Source organism: Falco rusticolus, chromosome 10, assembly GCF_015220075.1.
Source record: "Falco rusticolus isolate bFalRus1 chromosome 10, bFalRus1.pri, whole genome shotgun sequence".
NCBI classification, from domain to species: Eukaryota; Metazoa; Chordata; class Aves; order Falconiformes; family Falconidae; genus Falco; species Falco rusticolus.
The window spans coordinates 25,496,374-25,512,094 of record NC_051196.1 but is presented as its reverse complement, the minus strand read 5'-3'; the positions used below and the strand labels follow the sequence as shown (position 1 = coordinate 25,512,094).

The 15,721-nt window shown below is 39.8% G+C and overlaps 1 protein-coding gene and 1 long non-coding RNA gene across 2 annotated transcripts in view; both read left to right on the top strand.

The window, feature by feature from the left end:
- CDH4 (cadherin 4) overlaps nt 1–15,721 on the top strand; it is a 462,285-nt gene that overhangs the window by 12,176 nt on the left and 434,388 nt on the right. The gene's annotated exons all lie outside the window — the stretch shown is intronic.
- LOC119154396 lies at nt 3,283–15,696 on the top strand. Its single transcript, XR_005106446.1, has 2 exons — nt 3,283–3,568; nt 11,397–15,696. It is a non-coding gene; the product is annotated as an uncharacterized LOC119154396 (long non-coding RNA).

The following is a 15,721-nucleotide window of genomic DNA, read 5'->3' as shown; positions in this document are numbered from 1 at the left end:
CTGTTGACTCATGTTCTGCTTGTGATCCAGTATAACCTCCCACATCGTTTTTTGAAGAACCGCTACCTACCCAGTCATTTTCTGTGTGGAGTTGATTAATCCTGCTGAATAGGGTTATCTTGCTCTTCTATTGAATTACATTTTTTTCTTTTTTTTTTTCCTTTAATGGCCTGATCTGACTTGTTAGGATTGTTTTGAATTCTAATCTTGACCTCCAACAGAGTTGCAGTTGCATCCCGCTTTCGTGTTGCTTGCAGATGTAGCAAGCATATGCTGCATTCCTTTATCTGTTCTGTTAATAACGGCATTGAAAAAAACAGTTCCGAACAGACTGTTGCAGAGCCCATGTGATAGAGCCTTCTGCTTTGACCATGAAACATTAAAACTTATTATGCTGTGGGTGCAGTTACTGAAATAACTAATGTTTAAAATAGTGGCTTGTAGTCCAAGCCTTTTATGTCTTGATGTTGTATGCCTGGGACCCATAGGAACACAAATCCAAATGTCTTCGTTTGTCAGTACCTTTCCTGCCTTTTATGAGAGTTACAAACATTGGGATCTTTAAATTTTCACCATCTAGAAACATTCCTGATTAAAAGCCTGGGAGAGGTTCACGTTAGTTGAACGAAATGCTGTTACTGTTGGTGGGGAAGGTCTGCTTCCAATCGGTCCAGTATTGGACACACTGGATTTGTAGGGTTCTTTAAATGCCCCAGCTGAACTGCTGGCCGGCACCAGAGGCATGTTCCCAGGCTACTGGGCATGCCTTTTGGGCTGGCCTCCCACGCTGGTGGGCTCTGCTCAGCAGAGGACATTTTTATTGAAGGAGCTGTTCCTAATCCCAATGTAAGCTAGAAGAACAGGGCTAAATTAAAGCTGAAGTAGCAAAGCGTTGGACCTGTATGTGGGGTGTGGGCTCCTTGGTGTAGTCTGTTTTTGCTGTCCTGATGGTTGAGGATTTTGACCTTTGCTGTGGTGCCTTCCCCATCCTGTGATCTGTCTGGTCTTGTAATGTGTTGAAAGCCAGGTGTTTGCTCCACACAAAACAATTGGGTATCGCACTGCCTGTTTTTATTATATGTATACTATTTGTAGAGCTTATTAGAAGGCCTAGACCACACTTACACAGAGATACTAAACAGTAAAAATATTTAATTTTGCCTGTCATGTCTGTGTGTTTTTGGTAACTGAAGAAAGCCAGATACATGCTGATCTCTGTTAAGAGAACCAGACTCCCTCTGCTGCTAAGATCTGATTCTGGAGCATCTCCCTTCAGGGGGCAAAAGAAAGCAGAGCTAGTGGATTTCCAGTGTTCGTCCCCCAGTGAAAGTGCTTCCCTGGGGAATCAGAAAAAGTCATCGTTTCAGGTCCTGTATGCCTTGCTACTTGACTTTCAGGAGCCTAATTATTGCTGGATGGTTGCTTAGCTTCCTTCAAAACTGAGGGTTTACACAATTACACATGAAAGAGAACTGTTTTGCTCATCTCCAGAAGCTTTAAATACTTTTTATGTTGTGCCTGAATTGAGTGAAGTATACTTTCATTTATTTTTTTTTTCATGGGCTTCTGGACATTTTTCAATGGATTCAGTGCCCTCTTTTGTCTTTTGACCCTCTGTAGAGGATAAAAAAATGGGGGGTAAATGGCATGTAAAAAAAAAAAAAAAAAAAAAAGGGATTTTTCATGTAGTTTGGGTTTTTCCTCTCCTGTGGAGAGAAGGGACAGGCTGAGGATGAAGAAAAAGGTGTATGGTTGCTTAGACAAAGGAGAAACTATAGGTCATGGCAAGATAAAAACTTCAAGGATGGCAGCTATCAAAAATGTTTGGATTGAACCCAAAGATTTGCTTATGCTGTGTTTGAACTACAAGAAGAGACCCTCATCAGGAGGAGTTTAATGATCTCTAGATCGCTAAACTCTAGATGCTTGTTCAAATAACTGAATAGTAGATTGATTATCTCTGTGCAAAGTTTACTGAAAGAGATTTTTTTTTTCTTTTTGTTTGCCTGGAGTTTGAGACATAAGATAAATTAAAAGTTAAAAGACTGGTTGGTATATCTGTTAACAAGCAAGCAACTCTAATCATATCGAATGGTTTTGATGCCTCCTGATGGGAAGAAACCTGTGTAGAAGGGCTGTGTGGGGCAGTGGGCAGTTAGAAATGTTGGGGTTTATGTCAGGCATAAAGTAGAGGTTTAATCCCTTAACGAACACTGAATACCCGTTGCATGAGTCTTTGTGGGGATTTCTAAACATGGTGAAATAACTGTGGTGTTTTGGCAAAGCTCAGTGCGGAAGATGCATTTTACTGGAATGAGTTTTCCAAGTATTTTCAATAAAACAAAATTTTATTCTCCCTTTCTACTGTGAATTGAGGCATAATGTTGGCGGTATCCTGTTAAATAGCAGCAGAACTGAGCAATAGTGGCACAGCTGGTTTTACCTTTATAATAATATAGCAAGTTTCATTGCCTGGGAAGACATGATGACGAAGCAAAGTTCTGTTCATGCAGCAGTAGTATTCTTAGGCAATGCAACTATAAGAGGGAGAGTTTAACATCTGTGGAGTGGGGTTGCTTCTGAAAAAAAAAAAAAATAAAAAAAGAAATTAGGGGTGGGTGGGAAGGAGAGCTGTGGAATGCTGAGTGCTCAGAGGCTTGGTTACTCCCCAGACCTGCTGGGTCATGGTTCTTGTTGGGTCTGGACAACTCCAGAAGTGGTGTGTATTATGGAGACCTCTGAAGAGAAGACAAAATTTCTGCAACAGTTTATTAACATTCTGAGTGTTTTTTCAACCTTTCATTTGCACTGGGGTCCCTTGTGAACAGTCTGTCATTGCAGTGTATCTGTCTGCACCTCCAGGAGAAATTTGTACAGAATCCACACACCAAGAAACCTAGTGTTCTTAGGAAAGCTTTTCTGAAAAACAAGAAGAAGAAGAAAAAAAAAAAAAAAGTGGGGGGAAGCTCAAGGTTATACACCAAAAGCAGTAACACATGCTCAAAAAAAGTTAATATCTGGTGAATGTCAATTAAGTACTTCCCCAGCTAATAAATAGCTTAGGAGGTATAAAATTTAATACTCCTAAAATTGCAGAAGCCTTTGAAGAACACTTTTAAATTGGACTCATTGGAAGCAGGAGATTTAACACTGACCTGTTCAGAGGCAGGTACTAAAAAAGATATGATGGAACGAGGCTACATTTCTTGAATATAGAGGCATTTTGGCTTAAGCTTTTCTTTTGTTAGGTGGCTTTTGAAACAGTTTATTTTTCAGTTCTTGTGTAACCCATCAGCTGAATTGCACTAGTAAACAACGTCCTATTTATTTTGTGACTAATTCTAAGTGTTTCTCAAGGCTCAGCTGTCTTGAGAGTGGGTCACTGTCCGCAGGAACGGGGTGAAGAGGAACTGCATGTAGTTTTTCACATGGCCATGCCTACAGGTTCTGCTCACTTGCAGTCTTCAAGCATAAATCTGTTACCCATTTAGGGAGCTGAAGCACCAGCATGATTCTCACTTTCCTTCTGTTCTTTCCCCGTCGTGGTCACCTATGGGAAACAAAAGAGGTATGTGCACATTTCTGAGGGTTGCGTTAGGCACTCTCTTGGACAAAAGTTGTTTGGTTTTTTTTCTATTTTATTTTGGATCTTTCTTTGAGACGTGAGCAGATAAGCAGCAGAAACTGCTCTGAGGTCACAGAGACGCGATGTCGTAGTTACGAGTTTATTTGGAAATTGGAACAACCCAAACTTTGCCCTAGTTGGCTTTCTTCCTGATGAGCAGTACCCCCTGTTTTTTCCAGTTGTGTGTTTTTTTCCTATTTCTGACGGCAGTGATTTTTTTGGCACTTAGGAGAAAAAAAAGTAAAATGAAGTAATGCATGGCATTTGTTTTGGCCCTAGTCATGACTCATAAATAGGGATAACATCTGTGCTGATAGTTTTTCATGATGTATAACCAGACTGAACAAAGTTTTTGTTGATTGCTGTTCTTTTACCATTGTTATATTTAGGGAGCTCAAGTGTAAAGAGTGAAAGTATATACTTCTGTATATTACTCATGTATAGATCAGAACTTATATACATCTTGTGAATTTTAATTTAACCACTGTATCTTTTTTAAACTAAAGCTGGCTTACTGCCTTTCCCTGAGCTTTACAAAACTTTTTCAAGATCCTTACCAAATCTTAGCCTGTTGAAGACTCGTACTGCTGCCAAGTCTACACCATTCTTTTAATTAAAAGACAAAAAAAGAGAAGTGAAACTTCCAGGGGAAGTAAATCCTTATAATCCTGAAATGATGTAAATCAGTGCAACTCCTGAAGTCATTGGAACTGTTCTGACTTACATCTACTGAAAATCTGGCACATAATATTCCTGCTGGTCTTTTCTTTTGCCCAATAGTTGCTCTACACAGAGTTGGCACTGCAGACAAAGAGCGCTCTTACTAGCTGATCGAGGGTGGCACGGCTTCCAGCACTGCTGATTCAGCACAGCAGAGGCCATTTTCCTGATTTCTTTGTGAGCTAGATTAAATTACTCTGCAGGCTGGACTGGAGCCACAGGCCATAGTTTTACAGCCTTATAACATGGTATCCTAGCCCATGGCATCTGAGAAGTCTGGCTGTGCGTAAAGCTCGTGTGCTTTCCTGCAGAGGATTTTTAGATTTGGCGATCTGTCCCTTTATAAAACTACTGTCAGCAGTACTGAAAATATTTTGGTTGTTTAGTTGAGATGTAGTAAAACGGGGTTCTGTTAATTGAAGGAAGGAAGGGTTATCATGGGGATGAGGTTAGTATGAAAACACCATGTGTGTTTGTCATGGCAACGTTTCTTTACGTTTGCCATACAGAATTACAGGATAATAAATAATGAATATAAGTTTGTAATGAAAATCACACAACGGTAGCACCAGTGAAGCATCCTGCCTGAGTTTGGGAGGTTGTGCCATTAGAGCTGTTCAAGTGACTTACCAAAATTTTGGGAAATCCATTTCCTTTTGTGCCTTGGTATATGGATGTTTCTTGTCTAGCCTGAGTGGGTCTGGAATTCAACCAAGGGGGTGAAGCAGTGGGATGCACTTTGTGGTGAGCTGTGTCTTGCTGACATCCTACGGAGCTGAGATGTGGGATGTCTGAGACTATTATAATTGGCACATGGGTAGTGGCAAAAGCATGTCTTCTGCTCACTGACAGCTACTGGCTTCGTGTATTTAAAAAGCATAGCCAGCTCCGCTGTGCTCTCCACTTGAGCTTCACCATTGCAGCTCATAGCAAAATTGCTCCGGCTTTCTTTGGTGGAGTGTGGGTGTTGCTCCCTTCACCCTCTCCCCTCCAGTGCGTGTGATCCATCCAAAAAGGACTCTGGTGAATGGAGAAAGGAACACTAAGCAGCACTGTTAATGAGCAGAGAAAAGGTCGTACAGATCAAAAAGTGAAAGCCATCCTGCTTCCAGCATAGAGATCAATCTAAGCCGATGTTGTCTAAGCCAGGCGTTTGAGGGAAGTTGAGACCAGTCTTGAAGAATTTTCACAATACGTTTAGAAGTGTCACTCTCTCCTCCCTCATGTGAGTGTCTAATCACATCATTTTCTCACTTGAAGGTGCTTGCATTACATCAGGAGGGTGGGCACCTCGTACACGTGGTATCTTTGAGTGGCCTGACTGCTTTTCAGCTTTATCTCTGTAGTTTAAAAATAAAAGCACCACCAAACAAACCCTCCTGGTTTTCATGCAAAGACGGATGTATTTCTACAGTTAGAAAGTATTATTGAATCAGAATGTTTTTTTCAAACAGTAATTCCCTGCATGTGACACAGAGGTGAAGTTCATGTTGCTGGTTTCAATGCCAAAAAAAAAGCAGACAGATTAGGAAAGTTGTTTCTGAGCGGTTTGTTCTGTTTTTCTGAGACCTAGTTCAGTCTCATGGTGTCAGGTAGTGTTGCCAAGCCAAGGGTTTATCTATTGATTTCTGAATGTATTGTGCTGTTAATCTAAAACTTCTTTCCCCAGTGGAATTTCTATTCAGAAGGCTCTAGCCAAGCTCAAGGAAGTTACTCGCTTTAGGAGTTTGAAAGAATAATAAAAGGACTGATGCAGTTGGATTTTCATGAGCTCAGTCTTCTAGTAAAATAGACAGGCTGCTTGTTCTGTGTGTATCCGTGGTGGTTTGGCTGGTTGTTTAAGAGGAAAGCAGAGTACAGAGATCACTTAAGCTTTACCGTCTGGGAATCTGTAATTATGAAACTTGTTCAGAAGAAAGTTATGAGAACAGTGTTGGTGGTATAACAAAATACAAAAATTAATGGGTTAGTGCAGCTTTGTCTTTCCATAAATTTGTGTGCTTTATTTCCTGGCCATCAGGCCTTTCCTGCTGATTTTCAGACTACGAAAACTTAGTGCTAGAAATGCATTAATTTCCCAATAACAGGAATGTGGTGAGGGAATTGTGACATATATGCCAGGGGGTTTTGCCCCTCAGCTGTTTCCAATGTTGTATACGTATTTAAGGAAACTAAACCTTTTAAAAGAGCTATGGCAGGAGAGTAGACTGCATTATGGACATTCTAATTTTTAAATTTTTTTTTACTTTTTTAAGAACTGAATACAGGAATAAGCAGTCTCTTATTACAATAAAAAAGTGAAAAGTGCTTTATGCCTTTGAGTGAGCTGCTATTTCTTTGTCTGTTCTCTAGTGCAGGAGTTAAAGAAGGAAATGTTGGTTCACAGTTGGTAGTGAAATCAAAAAAGAAAAATTTAGTATTTTTGCCTTTTTGGAACTACTGTCCTGTCTTGCTGAAGTCAGTTGCCTTTGACTTCACGGTGCCTGAGACTGGTGCAGTAATAGGCTTATACTATTTCATTAGGACGTTGTCAAATTAAATCAAGGAAAGTGGACTTGCGACTAGAAGGAGATTCCTTGTGAATGTTCCCTGTCTCTGGAGCACTGTTGTTTCTTACAGACGACGATTATTATTACTTCCTCAGGTCTGGAGGTATACTTGTTGCTCTTATTTATGCAAAAAAATGCAGTTCTCTGGAGGTATGTGATTAACCTGAGGCATTATTTTACTGCATACCCAGGTGGGAAGCTGGAAATTAAGAGTATGCGTGAAGAATTATCTGGATATGGGGCAAAATGTTGTTTTAACTATGCAGTTAGTCTGTCAGCAGCATTTAGTTTCCTCAGTTGTGGTGAGTAGCCTAGCAGAATTTATTGGTGAATAGTTCAGTTTGCTTAAACAGCCTGATTTTCTTGAGCAGCCAGAAATTACATCTTATTTTATGTCTCACATTTACGTTAAATGAAAGGCCAAATCCAGATTTGACTTGCTTTCCTTCCCAAACTCCTATTTAAGCGTGGGGTGAATAGGACGTGTAGGATTTGGCAGAGTGAACTATTCAGAGTAACTTAATTTACTGGAGCTGGGGTGAAGAGCTGCTAGCACTTAAGACTGTGCTAAAGATGTGAGTTTTTGAACCAGATAGGAAACAAGTGATTTCATCCCCCCCCCCCCTCTTTTTTTTTTTAATCCCCCATGTAGAAAAAAGTGCTTTAGAATATCTGAAACATCCACCGGTATCATTTTGCTGCTGAGAATTGGGTAACTGTGTAAAATTATATTGACCTGAGGGGATTGAAATATAGAAGTGGCCATGCGCTTAACTGTGCAGGAATCAAACTGTTTTACTGATAACATTTTATTGATTCATCTTCTCTCGGTGTTACAAGTAGCCTGAAGCTTCGCAAAATGAGCTGGCAATGTTTTTGTGTTGTGGACATTGCAGTATTGCAGCTTTTCATAGGTATTGAAATTTTATATATGGGCTGGGAGCTCACATAATTATTGTGATTTGTAATGACTGAGACTGCAGATGGGGCTTCCCAGAGGTTTCATTTCAAGCTAGATAACTGGTAATTCCTCTTTTCTGTTTAAGAATCTGTTGTCCCTCCTTTTCTCTGCAGCTGTTGAGGTTTCTCTCTGTGAAAAGCTGAACCGTATCTCTGACTTAATGAAGATGCGTAAAATGATTGAAATTGCCTTAACAAGGCAGCGCTCTATATACATGAGCAATGAAAATGTGTCTTACTGCTTGCAAGGGATACTTTGTCCTTTTCATAAAGGCACCGTGGTTTCTAACGGTATTATAAAAATAATAACAATTAAAAAAATCCTTCTTAGGACAAAGCTTTAAGAAAATGAATGGCTTAAAAAAACCACAATGGCAGATTGTGAGTTTAACCTGAATGTGTTGACTAATTAAATTCTTTTGAAGGAGCTAATTTCATGTATTCTATTTAATGAAGGCTTACTTAAGATTTTAATGATGTGGGTCTTTTCTCTTCAGTAGAATGCCATATTGACTCATGACATATTTTTACACAGGCTTCATTCTGCCGTGAACAACAGTAGTTGAAAATGTGAGCGCTTGATAAAGTATCATTAAATTAGCTTATTGTAGTTGCAGATTTTTATTACGCTACTTCACCGAGATATGAATTGATTGCGTTGTACTTGCTGGTTTTTAAAGGTGCAGCATTGTTATTGATTATGCTACTTTATCTCAAGTGTTTCATCAGCCTGCTGGCAGGCTTGTTCCCTCTACAATTTTAGAAAGTACTAGCCTTTGTGCTTTTTTTTTCCTCTGTGGATTTCATGTGTGTGCATGTCTTTTTCAATTGTACATAAACTGAAAGAGATTGCGTTTCGTGTTCATACCATACCCTTGTGCACAGTGGCTTTCCTGTGGTCCTGGGGCTTTGGGTGCTGCCGTAGGAGGGCGAAGCGGTTGGTGTCCTGCTTGGAAGCCCTGGCGTTCTGAATGGTCTGTTGTCCTGGGCTGATTTCCAGGGAATTCATGAGATTTACTAATGCCGAGGGCAAAATCAATTCTACTCATTTTATAGCATATGTATTTGGAACATGGGTTTCATCTGTGCAGTTGGTGTAATTGTAATGCGCTGTATGTCACAAAGTCAGAAAAACAAGAGCCTACATCTTGGGTAGTCAAAACTTTCAGATATTTTTCCACATTAACTCGAATAGTGGATTTCTTCTATAAATCTTGGAACACCCAGGCCTATTTCAATACTAAGTGTATTGGAAACGGATTGCTGTCAAGGCTTGTCCATCTAATTAAATTCCCTTATTAGCACTGGAGCTGCAGTCTTCCAGAGAATACATTAGATGAATAATCTTTCCAACTTATCTAGGTTAAAACTAGATGGCTCTTCATCAAATGCTAAGCTTAGAGTCCAATAACAAAATACACGAGTGTTGCTCTAGTCACCCTTTTTTTGTGTGTGATCTGTGGTAATTCAGTATCTTCCTTAAATATAAATTGGTATTTCAGCTGCCTGTGAAATATTTTCAGACTTCAATTATCGCAAGTGCTTGATGCTGCGAGGGCTCTGCCACCTTACGCCTCGGGCTGAGGCATTCCAGCAGCGACGTCTTTTATACATTAATAAAGTTTGCCATGATTCATTTCAACATATGCTTAGCCAAATGTAGGAAACTTTTTGTCATAAAGTCCTGCTGATCCACAGGGGTTGGTTGTGGTCTGGCTTGGTGATTGTTGTTTCCTTACCGGAGAAGGGAATAACAGGAGTTTGATGGAGAACAGAAATCCTTGAGTTTGAGTGAGAGCCCTGATGTGTTTTCCGACAGGTGGGGGACGTGCGGCTGGAGGCAGCCACCCAGTGAAATGAAATATGCTTTGACCCTTGAGCCTTGCAAGTGGGGATTGAGTGATGGCCAACAGATGTGCTTTAGCCACGTATAATCCGTTGACCCTGTGGAATGTGTGCGACAGGTGAGAGTGGCCAGGGGTCCTGCTGCCCTTGGGCTCTGGGGACCTTTCACGTGGCAGCTCAGGGACGATGCAGGCGTGAATACCTTGTTTCCTGGTGCAAACGGGTGAGAAAGCTGCTGTTGTGGCCGAAGAAAGGTCCACGCTAGCTCAGTGTTGGTAATGGAGAGTATCGTAATAATACTGAGCAATAGATGTTTAAAAATTGCCAGAAGTTTCAAGAAACAAGGTATTTGTGCTAATTAGACTATTTGCCTGTCATCTTTATTCACTACTTTAAACAACAAAAAAACCCTCAAGTGGAATCAAAGCGTGGTAGAACATACTTCTTAAATCTCCTTGATCAAAGCATATAGAAGGAGGGGAATAATGCTTGTAACTATTTCTCAAATAGAGATTCGAGAGAGATTCTATATTGTAGTGTGAGGACTTTTGTATAACCTAGGTGGTGGCAAAGTGTCGATGAATGGCTTTCAGGTATTAGACATCCTGCTCACTTTCAGATGTACATGCGATGACTTAGTATTAGGGTTTTTTAGGATGTGACAGAAATGAGTATCTTCAAATAAAAATAAAAACTCCAACCCACAAACCAAATGCGTATTGTTCGTGTTCTTACATGTTGACTAGTGCTGGTTCAGTGTGTCCTTGTCTTCCTCTGTATCTACCTCTCTACCTTTCATTAGATTGCAAATAATCTTTTGAGATGGAGATCACGATTTCCCTGACCTGAGTTTATAAAGCATCTAGCACAGTGGGATCCTGGCCATGTGTGGATTCTCTTAGCTTATATCTTGGAGTGAATAATGAATAAAGCAAATAGGAGATGCCTTTAGGTAGCTGTTCAGTCTTCTGCTCAGACATTGTTTTAGAGCAGGGTGATAGGGAAGTCTGTCCAGAAATGTTTGATGTGTTGATTTTTTGGTTTTGGTGGTATTTTTTGTTTGGGGGTTTGTTGTGGGTAGGTTTGTTGTTTTGGTTTTTTTTTTGGTATCGTTGTTGTTGTCTGTAAAGACTTGTTTTCTTTCAGCAGGGGCTGTGAGGCAGAAGAAAAGCAATTGCTAGATTTGAATAATTGAGAAAGAGGGCTCCTCGAGGTTGATTGTCTGTGAATGGGAGAAAGTAGTAAAAAAGAACTGGAAGCACACATGTATCTGGATGCAGGCAGGAGGCAGTGATCACACGCATGGATGGCCTTCATACCAAAGGTCTTTAGGCCTTTAGACAGAGAGCCCAGGTGACGCTGCAGAGGTCAGTGTGGCTGGTGCTGCAGCACTGAAAGTTTTAGTCTCATTGTGCATTGAGGGAGGACTAGAAAATGCCAAGGGAAATGGAAAAAAGTCTGCTGGAATCGTGACGGGATAACGGGGAAATACTACGGTACGGTGCAGGAGCTCGTGTGCTGTCAGCCACTGATGTACATCTTACTCCATTCTCAGCTTAATAATTTGCACTGAAAATCTTTAGTCAGAAACCAGCTGATTTCTTTGTTTCTTTTCATTCTGTTCCTTTTAGATAAGGGAATGAAAGGATTGCTTTATAGAAGTGTAATTCAAATGACAATGTTCTGGCTCATTACAGAAACCAGCACAGCCTACTGAAAAGATCAAAGCATCAGCGTGATACCCCATCTGGTCACCTACCCAGACATACTTCTCTCAAGCTTGGGAACCTCATCAGCCTGAAGGATTTCCTACTACATGAATTCCTCACCTGTGCTTCTGTAGCTAACTTACTTGGAATTCACAAGTCACAAATTGTGTGTTGTTTCTACCCATGTTACTTTGAAGAATTTTCTTTAAATTCATGTCCTTTAGTCCACTTTTCCTGCTGTGTCAGTAGTCGTGTTTTACTGTTTAGATGAATAGATCAAATCAGTTGGAAGAAGAGGGAGTGGGCCCAGTGTCTTATAAATGAATTCGGAAATACTTACTTATTTAATCTATCAAGAACAAGAGGAAGTTTCCAAGTTGAATGCTCTAAGTGGTATTGGACTGGTCAAAACTTGATTTTTAGATCTGTCTATTGAAACTTGTCTCCATTAAAAACTAGCCAAATGTCTTTCAAATTTGTCAATTTTCTCCTCTTTCCCTTTGTTGCTCAGCTAGGTGAATGCTTAGAGAAGGGTGTACACTTCTGCTCCAAGGCATGCCTAAAATCGGAAACCAAGAAGGGGAGGCAGGGGGGGAACACAGACCAGGAGAACTCAGTTAAGTGTCTGCTGGGTTTCAGGAACAGTTTAATTTATGTTAACGTCTTTTCAGCAGTTGACTTGCTGTGACCTGAAAGGAAGCTTTTCCAGACTGAGTGTTCGCTATTTCTGGGAACAGAAGTTATGTATTTTGTGCGTGTGTGTTTTACTGCCGTATATGGGTCTTGCAGAATTTGGAGGCCAAGGGCAGTGGCGAAAGGTTTTATTTAAGGATGAGAGTTATGAGATGGCACTTCCGCACAGTAAGTTTCTAAAAACAAACACATCAGTGTTTAAAGCTTTTTAATGACACCCTGTAAGGTCTGGTTCAGAAGATGTTTAAAACTGTGAAAAACAAGTGGAAAAAAAGATGTTTGCCTGCTTGCATGCAAGTATCGCTGAGTAGCTGATGGCTTCATTTTTACTTATTTATGGGCAAATTATAGAGGTGCATCTGTTCCTCCTCTGTATACAGTCAGGCATCTCAGGTTTTTAAGACACTTTATAACATTCTTTGAAGATTTAATGCCAGGTGGAAGATCAGTTAGAATTACAGATATCCTAAACTTTCAAAGTAATACTTTTGCTCCTGACTTTAATGAGTCACAATCTAAACATCATAGTAACTGAGGAAGCAAAATGGGAAGAAAAAGCAAGCCAGCAATTCACAAGAAGAAAATCTTTCCACACGTTTACAGTAAAGCCAAAATATTTGTGCTGTGTTTATTTAACTTCAATGTTCAGGGATATGTCATCTTATAAAAATGACATTACAGGAGTAAACCAGTAAGTAGCATGTAAGTCAGATACCAGAACAGGAAACACTTAGCTGGACTCAAGCTTTTATTATTTTTACAAGTTGCTTATAGTGCTGTCAGTAAAGAGGGCAAATAACTGTAGATAAAGCTCTTTGCCTGCCATTAATTGTGAGAGTAAGTATGTGCCTCTAGATCACAACCAACCTGATTTGCATGTGCAATCAGGCAGCTAGGTATCCTGTAGCTAGCCTTCCTACATCTTAATTGTGTCTGCAGCATTATGTCTGCGGAATGGGAAGCTTTGTTTTAAAGATCACACCCCTAAAAGTGAAGAACACATAAGCTGTCTCACTGGGGGATTCTTGTTTGCTTTTCTTTTTTCCTCTAAATTCATTCACTTGATCAAGTAAATATATATATACACACCCTTTCAAAGTATGGCCTGAGGAATCTGACACTGGCCATCAGTTAGTGGATTTTGCTTAGTAATTGCTTCATCTATTCAATACTATTGAAAATACCCTTGAGCAGAATATAGCTGCAGGGGAACAACACTCTAAAGCAGCAACCTAATTAATGAATCTCATTGCCACTTAGACGAGCGTTATACAGTTGGCCTTGGTTGTCAGTATAGATCTGTTCTTATGACATTATGTATTTGTCCAGAAAACTGGTGCAATTACTAAAAAAAATGAATAAAGTGGGTTTGGGAGGCTGGTGCGTTAGGGTCTGTGAATGAAGCAGATTGACTTTCAGTACGTGGTTGCATTCTTTACGTTACAGGTGTCACCAACATCTTGTGGCTGCGTGGAACAACTATTGAATTCTCTTAGCTTTTGTCTCTGTAGTCGTGACCAAGATTATTCACTGCATTTAGATGAAGTGAAAACAAAGTAATGGTAGGCAGAGTCTGAAAGCAGGTAAATTGTTTTCATGTAATAGAAGGGAGAGCAAAACAGAAGTAGAAAAAACGTTGCTTTTTTCTTTTTCATTTAATATTTAAAAAAAACCTACAAGCCTTTGTGTGCATGCAGTGAGCACCTATTTTTTGTAGTGTGGTTGGCAGGTGGAGTTTTTGTCTTCAGTTGACTAAGTTGGGCAATAATACCTGCTGGTGATGAGCCTTTTCTAAAGATCTTTTGAAGAAAGATATTTTAATGAAAGTCAAACCAGTAGTTAACTAATTCTTAATTCTGAGCTTTGAGAAAATAAATGCTATATTTGATATCTGCATTTCTGAAATTATTCTACCAACAAAAATTGCGCCTCTGGATGCAAGTCAGAGCTTGTGTTTTTATTTAAAGTCATAGACTAATTTGCTGAGCAGTCAGTAAATAAAAACTTTGAGGTTGGACCAGATGATCTTTCGATGTCCCTTCCAACCTTGGTTATTCTATGTGATAGTATGAAAAAGGCACAAACACTTCTAAGAACTTTCACTTCAATCAAAGGCTATAATAACCTGCTCTTCCTTGAGAAGTTCTTTGCTGAATGATACTGAGCCTTTCCCAGAGCCCAGTTCTGCAAGTCCCCACTATCATGTCATATAGCCTCTGTGCATGTGAGACCCCACGTTAAGGGCCCCTGTATTGCTTATAAGTCCTTCAGCTTTATGCAGCATTTTAAAATGTAATTTTCTGCTTCTCTGTGGAGACTTGCTGAAACCTGTGATTTCTACTTAGGCTTAAAAGAGCTCTTTGGATGAAATAATTTTCATTAGTAAATTCCTCTGATGGGGTTACAGACCTTTAATGTGAGATTGTCACTGGACCTTTTTCTCTGTTCTCTGAAGTGACCTTGGTATATATGATGAGTTTTGATCCTGGAGTGCCTTCACTCGTTTGCACGTTGGTGATTAACATGGCAGCTTCTCTGCTTCAGCCTGTTCCTGCTGCCTCAGCTCGTCCGAACTGCTTCTGCAAGCATTCCTTGTCTACACCTTGGTGTCAGGTCCTTACATTTTTTTTTTTTGGTCTTCCTTCCCCATGTAAGACAACACATTAACACACCTAAATGTGGACTTGTGTGAAGAATGTTTTAACACTTGCAAGTGGCACTTCAATGGGTAATCCCAATAACTCCAGTGGTCAGTTGGTGAAGCATTCTTTGCCTTATGATTTGAGTGATAGAAGTAGTTGCATCTGTGGTTATATATCAGAAAAATAACTTATCTAGCTCTTTTCAATCACTTTTATCCGTTGGGCATGGCCACACCACCTTTTAGTGTTGGTCAGTCGTTTTCGAGGCAGTGAGCATCTGAGTTGGTCGTTAGCCAAGCAGAGAAATCAATTAGGACTAGTGGGGTTGTGTTAGAAGGAAAGGATTGAAATACATGAATTTTATTGATCAATTGTCCTGCACAATCAACATCCCTACAAGCAGGTCTTGAAGCTGTGTGTGAACTCGATGGAAGTTCTTTTCTGCTCTTGCATGTCTTTTGAATCAAGAATGAATCCTCAGGTCAAAGGAGGTGGCAACACTCTGAGGTTCAGAATTCCAAACTTTGATAAAGCAACTAGCTAATTAATAAAGCATAAATTGTCAGTATTATTATGTGCAGAAGTGCTGAAGTCCCATTATTTTATTTAGTATATTTGTCTTAAAGTGATTATGTTACTAATTATAAGGCTCACTAGTTTGTTTAACAGGAGTCCAAATAATTATAATTTGTTTGCAGTTTCCACCCTGCATATTTTCATGCAATAAGACAAATGTTATGTGGAATGATTGATCTCGTGCATGCCTGTTTGTATGTTTAGGAAAATTAAATGTTTCACTTTTGTTCTAAATCAAATATTTCCAATTTTGCTACTTTTATTTTGACAGCACATTGGTAAATTTTGAAGAAACATGAGGTTAAGGCTGCAGGAGGGATGATTGACTCTCAGGGTTGGAACTGAGTGTGTTCCCAATAAAGTCCTTAGCAAAATTCCTTTTGGTGTCAGTTGATTTTGCAT